A 9066-nucleotide genomic window follows, 5' to 3' on the forward strand; every position below is an offset into this window, starting at 1 on the left:
TAGAGGAGAGACATAGACAATGCGAAAAATGGGCAAGAGAGTATAGGGCAAAATTCGCACCGGACAAGTACCAACTTATCCATTTTAGTAAGGCAAAGACAAAACACAACTTGGCAGCACCAGTAAAAATCCAGGGGTTCGAGACCCATCCCATAAGGGAACTCAGAGTCCTTAGGATATAGCTAGACCCGAAACTCAGCTGGGGACCACAAGTGAAGAAGGCGCAAGCGAGAGCGGACACTAACAGACAATCAATCGAGAGACTCACTACGTCAACCTAGGGGGCGACCTTCACAAAGGCCCAGACCATGTACAAGGCCATTGTCAAGCCCGCAATGCTATATAGAGCAGCAATTTGGGCAGCGGAAAAACACATCCCGAAGAGAATTGAGGATCCCCTCAACAGAGCGCAGGCAGCCTGCCTAAAGAGAGTACTAGGGGTATATAAGTCAACCCCTTATAGGACAATGGAAATGGAATCAGGTACAGCCCCTATCAGGGAGTACCTTCAGGGCATGAGGTGTCAATACGCAGAGAAGACATCAGCATACCCAGCCTAGGGAACCATCCAAGCAGCTACTTAAAGGATAAGAACCCAGTAGGAGAGGAGGAGAAGACCCAACCGGCCACACATGATCCCACAGAAGGAAGCAGACCTAAAAACATCACAGGAAATCCTAGCAGCCCTTGAACAGAGAGAAGCTCTGAGGGAGCAAGCTAACACAGGGGACAAAGGGAAAAAGAAGCAAAGTCAAGTAGAAAGGATCGTAGGTCACCTATAGGAAACGCGTTGGAACCAAAAACCGGTGAGGCCAGGAGCCCCACCAGCGGCCAGGACCTTCGGGAGGTATAACTACCTTATCTACAAAGACCTGAAGAGGGCGGAGGCAAGCATAGCTATCCAGATTCGCTCTAAGCACATTGGGCTAAGAGCATACTTGTACTAAAGAAGAGTCCTAGGATACGATTCTAAACGTTGCCCCTATGGCTACCTATCCCAAAACCCGGAGCACATAGTGCTGAACTGTACTAAGTGGGTAAAAGGGAGAAGCCAGTGGAGGGCGAAGGCAAGAGACAGGCAATACTAGGCCATTATCCAGAACAGACAAGATATAAGGAGAGTGACAAGATGGATCCTTAACGAGGACTACCTAGAGCAATTCTCCCTAGCAGTAGAAACGGAAAGGTGGATAGAGAGGAGGGAGAGAGAGAGAAGAGCCGGGGAAACAGAAGGGAGAAAGGGAATCGAGAGGAGGACATTACTAGGGTTACGGGCAAGGTAGTCATAGGGTAACAACTATAACACTAGCGTACCCTGAAGGAAGGAGAACGAAAGGACAAGACAGGAAAGAACGAGGAGGGCAAAGACGAGGAGGTTTTCATCCGTTAATTAGGTTTCCTACCTACACAAATAGACCTAAATAGCGAGAGACCTGCATAGGCTATAGGGCACTAAAACAGGCGAATGAATAATCTATCTATCTATCTATATAATAGCTCTAGCGTTAAGTATATATTTGCGGTATATACTATATAGATTTTTGTTAGTCCTCTAAAACACGACATATTCGAAAGCCCTTATTAAGGCTATTCTAACAATCTATAAAGTAGGCTACTACCCCTAGAATTAAGGGAGTTCTACCTTATTCAATTTAGATAGCTTAAAGTTCTCTTTACCCTATTTCTTTAGCTCTAAACGCCGCGGAGATACCTAGCTACATTAGGTAACTCCTAGGTAATAGTAGCCTAGACTACGGTACTACCGGCGCCTACGGCTCTATAGACGAAGCTCCCCTAAGACAACTAGTAGTAACTTATAGAGGACGTAAAAAGTATAGAAACGAACGATTAGCTTCTATACTAGTCTCTATAGGTAATGATCACCTAGCTACGTACGGCGCTAGTACTATCGTATTACCGAGGGTAATAAGAAATAAGGACGACGTCTTAGGCGATTAATAAGGCCACCCGGAATCAATACCCCTATAGCTAGGTATTAGTCGCGGTATTAATACTAGGCCCCCGCCTAACGTACGATATAGTTACGATCCGTATTATAGTAAAGGAAGACTAGGCCGAAGCTACGAAGCTATCGAATAAGGAGCTCGCCTAACGAATGAATTAACTAGGGGTAGTCGTAGTGAACTAATAGTCTAACGGTACTCTATAGATCTATACTAGCTCTACTACTACTAGGAGGCACCTAGAGGTATAGCTATAGTAGGTATCTAAGGTTACGGTATTAGCGAAGGTCTCCTAGTCTACGATATACCTAAAGAGTTCGACCTAACTAACTAAGGTCACCTACGTACTCTCTAAGAGGACAACCCGGTCACTCTTAACTCTCTAATCTAGAAGGCGACTTAGCTCTATAGGAAATGGCTAGAAGGTAAGAAGGCCTCGGCGCTAATCGTATAGCTATAAGACGTAAAAGCGGCGGATCTAGTAATAGAGCAAGGCCTAATCTAGTAATATAGCCTTAAGATAGTCGAAAAGTACTCCTTATCCTTTTGTATTCTCTAATACTTTGAATACTAATAGTATAGACATCAAACCTATATATATATAAACAAGTAGGCCTACTCGAACTATATAGGAGACTATATATCTAGGGACTATATATTAGCTATAAGGCGGTACGCGAACTGTCCGGAGTACTACCTATCGTATAGCGCGGAATGCCTATAGCGGAAACTAGCGAAAAACAAGGCAATCATAAATAGAACCGTCGCCCTAAGATTCTACGGCGACCGTAAGGCTAGTCTATACCGGAACTAGCTAGCGGCGGTCGGGTATAAGCGCCCTAGGGCTAAGAATAATATAAAGGATACGGAACCTAGGGCGTACGGGAGGCTACGTACTCTACTAGCTACGGCGAGGGAATCTAACTAGGCCCGGCTCCTCTTTAGTATATAACTAATAGGCGTAGACTAGGACGCGCTAGGTAGTAGGATATAGGACATTATAGCGGAAATGATTGTCGATAATAATAACTAGCCTCGATACGCTTACTATTATCTAGTATAACGTTAACTATAGTAAGGATATAGTCTAGAACTATTTCCTATACGAGGCGGACCCGTACGTCTACTATATCCTAGTAATCTAGAAGCTATAGATTAACCCGTACTATAAGAGACTAACGACCTATAAGTTACTAGGCTATACGATATATTTACGAAGCGACGGTAGACCCCGTACGTACTGCTTTATTAGTAAGGACATACTAGAATCCGACTAGGAGGTAGTATACTACGTAGATAAAGAAGGCGGGGGCGATATTACCTCCCTCTACGTAGGTAGTACTTAGATATCTAACTTATATATATAACCGCTAGCCTCGAGGTCTAGCCGCGATCTTAGGGTCTATAGACACCTAGATAGTACGCTTAAGAGACAAGGGTACTATATTGTAGTAGGAGACTTTAATATACACTACCCTTCCTAGGAAAGCCTTATATAGATAGATATTTCATTAACCTGTTATAGTGCCCTTTGGCCTATATAGCTATACTATCTTGTTTTCGTATATCTAGAGGGAAAACCGTATTAGTAAATACCCCTCCTCCTTCCCGCCTATCTTTTCCCCCTAGTTATCGTCTTAGATTTCCCTTATTAGGGGTACGCTAGTGTTATAGGCCTGCCCTAATAACTACCCTATCTATAACCCCCCTAGCTTCCGCCTCTTATCTATCTACTCCTCCGTCTCGCTAGCGAGGCTAAACTACTAGAGGTATCCCTACTATAGTCTCTACTAAGAGATTTGGCGAAAGTTGCCTTTGTCCCTAATAATTGACTTATAGTCTCTCCTTCCCGCTTAGTACCTCTAATTTCCCCTACCTCTCGTCTACTATAGGTATCGTAGTAGTATAGATTCTAGGTTTTGTAATAGGTAGCTACACTAGTAGGCTAGGCTATAGATGTCTAGTACGCGTCTCCTAAATAGGTCGGCCCTTAATCTAATATATTCGGACCTAATTTAGATCGCTATACTTACTTCGGCTATTATTAGGTCCCTATATAGCTAGTAATTATGTCTCTAGAAAGCTCGGAGTACTATCGGGCCTATTGTCCTAGGGGGCTTCCTTTTCTAGTCCGAAAGCCTTATATAGCCGTACTCTATAGCCGACGAAGTACTCGACTTAATAGCGAGTAACGTAATTGCCCTTAATACCCTAAAGGACCTAGGTACCTAGAAGAGAGGGGGACTCTAGGGTACGATCGACCTCTCCTAGATCTTAGATAGCTACTACTATATAGTAACCTACTATAGGATCGAACATAAACTCGAGGCGTCGTTAGACTATATACTAGTTAGGACCTCTATTACGATATAGATATAACGTATACTAGCGAGAACCCCTAAGCTAAACTAGGGAAAGGCCTACTAGGCTAATATCTAGGCGTACCTCGATAACTCCGAGAGGCTAGTCTAGATCGCGTAGTAGTAATATAATAGTAAAGACGAGATAGTCGAGGTAGTCTAAGGGTTAATAGACGAAATAAGAAAAGTTACCTTACTTTAAGTTCCGCTTACCTAACTAATAATATAGTCTAAACTATACTAGACGCCGAAGTATACTACGGTAGTAAGAGAAGTAAGGAGAGCCCGCCGGGTAGAGACGAGTAGCTATAGCGAGGAGGCCTAGAACGTATATAGGGAGGTATACTAATAGAAGAAAGCTATAATACGGAGGGAGAAAGCAGTCGGCTAGAGAGCTATAGTAGAAGAAATCGCCGGTAAGCTAGCGAGAATATAGAAGCTAGCGAAATAGGCCCGATAGGACCCTATATAGGGCCTCTCCTTCTCTATCCTAGCGCTATAATCGCCTAGTAGCCCGGTTAGCGACCCCGAGGCTAAGGCGCGTCTACTAGCTAGTAAGTTCTTCCCGCCCCTAGTCGAGGCTAATCTAAGCGATATAAATAGCTCTACTCCCCTAGCCCCTAGTATCGCGGTCTAATAGGAGGTGTCCGAGGGAGAAGTTACCGCTATACTTAGGAAGTTACCGGCGAAGAAAGCCCCGGGGCCGGATAGGATCCTAAACGAGCTACTTAAGAAGTATAGAGATTAACTAGCCCTAGTAGTTATAGCGATCTTTAACGCCTGCCTATAGACCGGATACTACCCGATAGTATTTAAATAATTAACGATAGTAGTTATACGTAAGCCGTAAAAGGAAGACTATACGTAGGTAAAGTCGTACCGCCTAATTACGCTCCTTAACACTCTTAGGAAGGCGCTTAAGAAGCTAGTTATAACGAGACTCTCCGAGGCGGTATAGGAATACTCCCTATTCCCGGATACCTAGATAGGTACGCGCCTATAGCGATCGACGCTATCCGCGATAGAACTTATTACCTCTTAGGCAAAGGCTATCTAGTATAAGAATAGGGACAAGGTAGTATCCTTACCTAGCCTAGATATATCGGGAGCCTTCGACTACGTGTTATACCCGCGGCTACTCTATATCCTAAGGTCGAAAGGACTCCCTAAGTAGCTTATTAACTTCGTACGGTCCTACCTCTAAAACCGTAGCACGTCGATCCTAGTCGGCTAGTATAGAAGCCTATTTTAAGTAGTCTATACTAGAATCCCGTAAGGCTTAACGCTAGTACCTATCCTATTCCTCTTCTTTATAGCGATACTACTCCTAGCCCTAGAATCCTAGAACACCGCTACGAGCGGCTTCGTAGACGATACGAACATCCTAGCGTAGTCGTCCTCGGGTTAAGGAGAACTATAGACTACTAGAAGAGAAGTATAAGATCTATAAGGACTAGGCTAGGAGGTATAGGGCTCGGTTTACCCTAGAAAAGTACAATCTAATATACTTTACGCGCCGGCTACGGTTCTATAATATATAAGCTTCTATCTAGATATAGGGGTATACGACTAACTCGGTAAATTAGCTTAGGATCCTCGGACTATAGGTAGACCCGGCGCTACGGTAGAGGAAGTACGTATAGGTAATATTACGGAAAGCTAAATAGAATATAGTATTATACTAGAGGCTTACTACGTCTATATAGGGGGCGGACTTTCGGTAGTTACGACTTCTATATACGGCTATTATACGGCTAGTCCTTACCTATAGTAGCTAAGTATAGTCCTTAGGCGAGAGGGCCTACCTATTAAAGGGACTCGTCGCGCCGTTAGTAAAGATCTAAAATCAATGCCTAAGGAAGGTTACCGGGGTATATAAGTCGATACTAATAAGGATACTTAGGTACGAGACCGCTATACCGCCGATCGACCTATATATCTAGGGACTACGGACCTCCTACTTAGGCAAGTCGGTATAGTACCTAGTATAGAAGGTTATCGCTAGTATAGTCGTAAGGGCCCGCGAATAAGTACTAGCGTATAAGGGCATTCGACCCGGAAACGAGCTAAACTACCGGGTAAGGGACGAATAGCTAGTAATATAATAGGAGGGTAAGAAATTGTTTATAGAGTAACTATAGAAAGAGAGGTAGAATAACTAGGGTATAGGGTATAGTAGACGCCCTTAGCTAGCGGGACAACCTAAGGAATAGTTAGCTACGAAATCCGCGGTTAAGTACCCCCTAAAGCTTATCTACTACCGCCTTACGAGGGTATAGAGTAGTATAGTAACCTAACTACGAAGCGAATATATCGGCCTCTAGGGGTATCTATTATAGAGGAAGGTTCTAGAATATACGAATACTAGCTACCCCTACGGCTATTACTCCTAGAGTATACGGTACGTACTCCTCGTCTATCCGTTACCTTTGTCCCTAATAATTAACTTATAGTCTCTCCTTCCCGCTTAGCGCCTCTAATTTCCCCTACCCCTTGCCTACTACGGGTATCGTAGTAGTATATATTCTAGGTTTTATAATAGGTAGCTATACTAGTAGGCTAGGCTTTAGATGTCTAGTACGGGTCTCCTAAATAGGTAGGCTCTTAATTTAATATATTTGGACCTAATTTGGATCGCTATACTTACTTCGGCCCTTATTAGGTCCCTATATAGCTAGTAATTATGTCTCTAGAAAGCTCGGAGTACTGTCGGGCCTATTGTCTTAGGAGGCTTTCTTTTCTTATCCTACTCCTATAGGTAGCTCGCTATCTATTCCGCTAGACTTTAGGTCTTAGCCTTACTCCCGCCGGCCTAGCGAGTCCTACGCTCCTCCTCTTTTTATACTAGCTATCCGGTACTTATCTATACGGCCGCTAAGGTAGTGAGGTCATCCTCTTTTTAGCTCGTCCTATGTCCGGCCCCTCTCCGGTAGCGGCTTTCTATCTTATTCTTTACCTCCTAGATCGTAGTTTATACTAGGTAGTCTATCGTCTTTACCGCGTACTAAATTCTTATTCCCCGGATATATTAGCCGATTAGTAGTATTCCCGTCTCTATTTCTACTATACTTATTAACGTTATCTTATATACCTCTAGTATCCTACGTAGGTTACCTACCTATATCCTATTTAGGGGTTACTCTATCCGTTTCGGGATCGGCTTGCCTACGCCTCCTGTTCCCTAAATCTACACCCCGTGTTAAGAACATATAGGCCTTAGGACAAGTATATAGGTATAGGTGTGTTATATAACTAGATCACGTGACTCGGGTTTACTAGCCTATAGGCTAGTAAACATCCGGACACCTAGTATCTACCTATACTAACACCGGCGATACTATATATAGATATACGCTGTCCTATTAGGTCCTTCTTCGTCTTTCGTATAATCCGCCGTCTTCTACTACTACGTAACTCGTACCTATTAAAATAGGTTATAAGCCCGGGTTAGTAACTCGGTATTTTACCCTCTATAAAGTCGTATTAGAGTCATTCCTCTTTAGAACAAAAGGAAGGCAGACTAGAGGCCGCACCCGCCTTATATAGGAAGCTATAGCCGTGCTATAGGTATATATAAGACGTAAAAGAGCCTAGTAAGGCACTGTTAGACTCCGAGTTAGGGAGCCTATACTAATACCTTATATAAGTAGGCGAGCTTACTAAGAAGAGTCGCTCTCCGGATATCGCGTTCGTATCGACTAACTGTTTATTCTAAGAGAGCCGTAGTGTCTTAGAAACCCCCTCTACTAAGAGAGTTACGCTATAGTATCTTAGTACTAATACGAGATAGTGTCTTAGAAACACTATCCTTACGACCGACTTTCCTCGCTTTCTAGTAGATAGCTATTCTCTCTACTATTAACCTCGCGTTCGGTTTACCTCCTATCGATCTAATCGCGTACGACTAAATATATCCTTTTACCTAAGGGTAGCTAACCTATCCCTTAACTTACAAAAATAGAGAACGAGACTAGGTTAATAAGAAAGAGAGTAGCACCTCTTCTAATAAGAGAGAACTACGAAATATAGTTCAAGCTAATAAGAATACACCTAGTATTAAAGCAGGTTGACTAGGTCCTCGAAGACATCATTACGGACATTCCCGCTATAACCCTATCTATAGCGACACCCTCTACATTATCGGAGTTATCCCTTCCTTTAGATTAAGCGATAAGGAAGGTATCGTATAGACGGCACAATATAACGGCCCTATATAAGATATATATCTATCTGTCGATAGATAACTAAGAGATAATATACGAAATCCGGTATACGAAGGAGTTGTAGGAATAGGCTAAAGCTAAATATAAGAGAAGACTTCTCGCTACTAGAAGAAGTTTGCTTTAGCAATATACCAATTTCGTGATGACAGACGACTAGTTAATAGATAACGCCTAGTAGGAGCTTAGCTCAATTATAAGGAGGGCTATTTCAATCTCGCCTTAGTTCTAAGACATCAAGACTAAGGACAGAAAGATCTAGTAACTCTTAGTAGCTCTACTAGACTCATTTAGCTCAATTCGCGATGCAATTGATACCTAGGTAAATCTCTGACTATAAGACATTCTTACAATTCTTAGGGAGAAGTAAGAATTAATGATTTATTAAGGGATAGCTATGTTCGCTAAGAAGGGTTTCTAGGGTAAGCTTACGTACTATCTCTACGGTTGTAACCATTTTATAAGCAAGTGCCCATACCTTTCTATAGCTTAGTAGGCTATTAGGAACAAGGACAAACTAGC

The sequence above is a fragment of the Fulvia fulva genome, chromosome 1 (genome assembly GCF_020509005.1).
Source record: "Fulvia fulva chromosome 1, complete sequence".
Taxonomy (NCBI): domain Eukaryota; kingdom Fungi; phylum Ascomycota; class Dothideomycetes; order Mycosphaerellales; family Mycosphaerellaceae; genus Fulvia; species Fulvia fulva.